This window comes from Hibiscus syriacus, unplaced genomic scaffold, assembly GCF_006381635.1.
Source record: "Hibiscus syriacus cultivar Baekdansim isolate YM2019G1 unplaced genomic scaffold, ASM638163v2 tig00112738_pilon, whole genome shotgun sequence".
Classification (NCBI taxonomy): Eukaryota; Viridiplantae; Streptophyta; class Magnoliopsida; order Malvales; family Malvaceae; genus Hibiscus; species Hibiscus syriacus.
The window spans coordinates 8,914,955-8,917,453 of record NW_024063392.1 but is presented as its reverse complement, the minus strand read 5'-3'; positions in this window follow the sequence as shown (position 1 = coordinate 8,917,453).

Genomic DNA, 2,499 nt, shown 5'->3' with positions numbered 1-2,499 from the left:
TTGTAACAATATTTTCCTTTCCTGGAAGATAATCAATGATCACTTCATAATCTTTTAAAGGTTCTAGTCATCTTTCTTGTCTCAGGTTCAACTCTCTTTAATTCCACAAGTACTTTAGGCTTTTGTAATTAGTACAACTATAGCACCAGTCACCATACAGATAATGACGTTAAATCTTTTAAGGCAAACTCGACTACTGCCGACACTAAATCATGCGTAAGGTAATTCCTTTTGTCCGTATTTAACTTTATTGAGGCATATGTCATAACCTTACGTTTTTGCATAAGAACACTTCTTAAGCTGTTGGGATATGCATTAATAAAAACCACATAATCCTTATCCTACTCAATTTGTATAAACATTGGTGTCTCTATTAAAATCCTCTTTAGCATTTCAAAACTCTCTTGACCCTTCTCCGTTCTACAAAAGACACATCTTTCTTTAAAAACTTAGTTGGGAGTTTCCAATTTACTACAACATGAGCTTCTCTTACGATTTAATCTTATACCTTATGCCGAAACAACCTAGCCAAAGAAAGCCATATCTGCTAACCAGAATTTCACTTTGGGATAGTTTGGCACATAAGTTCTTCTCTCGAAGAGTTATATAACTGTAAAAAATCTATGCATAACCCCATAGATTTATCTTTCTTTTCTCTAATAACACAATTACTTCCCAAGATGAAATACTCCAGCTGATAAAACATTGATCAATCAACTCTCATAATTGAGCCCCTAATTCTCTTGACTCGATTAAATCATTTGATACTAAATCATAGAAACATGTTTAATACCTTAATAACCATCAACCTTGAATTCCACCTCCCGATCTAGAGGTAAATCAATAAATTTACCTGAAAATATATCTATAAATTCCCCATTTTGTGAAATTATCAAACAATTGTACTTTAATTATTTGAGTATCTGTAACATTAGCCCTTTAAATCTTTATTATATGTTTACTACTTGTCCAACTCACACTTGTACCATGACCAACTAGGGTTTACCACTATCATCTCATTCTAGATTAAGTTGAATAAAATACTTTTATTTTAAAATATTTCATTTCATTCTTGAGGTAATTCGTGTAACTTTTTCGAATCCATTTAAAATATTCATAAGCAGTTGGAACATTTTATATATCAACTATGAAAGTCTAATTATCTAAATCATTTAATAAGAAGATTTGACAACTTTGTAGCAATATCCTCATAGCAGTTAATGCAAAATTACACTAGTAACCAAGTTTTACTCTTTTTCCTATCATTACGAACTTAACACTTTTCCAAGTTCTCGAGAATTAATCTCATTTTTTAAATAATAATTCATTATAGTATGAAATGGATATAAAATCCATTTTTACAAATTACCTTCTAAAAGTAACTCTATTAGGTCCATAAAACTTAACATTTATTCTTAAACAAACTCATAATAAGTTGATTCACTAATAACTCATATTTCTATAAACTTTTAGTGGTCAATGCATTAACCGCTTACACATTTCCTCTTACTCAAATTAACAATACTTTAAACAATTTAATACTTCACTTAAATATTTCTCAATTATTTAAGCTAACCTGAATCAACCTTAGAATCATCACTAAATTCAAAAATCCCCTCTGGATCATTATCTGATTCACCTTCTCTTGGGTCGATTTTAATTTTGACCTTTTTTCAATATTATCTACTTTCTTACCTTTGTCCTTAGTATCCAACATCTATTAGGACATACACAATAATAAAATTCAAATTAATAAGGAGTAACATCAATCACACTCTAATTGACTCCATATCAGTAACTTTGACAATCTAAATGACATGCAATCCTTTTTCTCAATTCAATTTAAACCCGATTTCGGCCGAGAATCGGCTAAACCTGTAGCTCTGATACCAATAAATGTAACACGCATTTCCACTATACGCTTCCTTACACAAGTCATAGGTGTCACATAACTTTTAAGAACATTCCCCCATTTGTAATACCCATAAAAGTTTGTTTCAAAATTTAAAATCAAAATATTTTAATACAACAATAAAAGAGTCGTTAAAAAATATTTCCAAAGTTATCGCTTTAAGTATATTCCAAAGCATTTTTATTAATTTCGATTACATGCCAGCAAATTTTTAAAAAAAACATGATTATTCTACTGTTACTGGTACGAGTCAACCTTAGATTGATGATAGCTACTACCGCACCCCGAACCCGACTAGTCTTTGCTTTTATCTACGCGTGAAATTAACACGCGTTAAGTATTTACTTAGTGAGACAAAATATTGTAAATAAGTTGTAATTTATACATAAGTATCTCATGACTATTTAATGTCGAATTAAATCACATACTCCACATGGATAATATAAATCCTTCTTAGTTAAACCATATTTCTTCATACAATCATTGAAATTATTCTTAGTAAGCTCATCATACCTATCATTTTGTATATTTTTCCCAATTATTCTTTATTTTCCCTATGTATGTTAAATGAGAAAGTAATGTACATG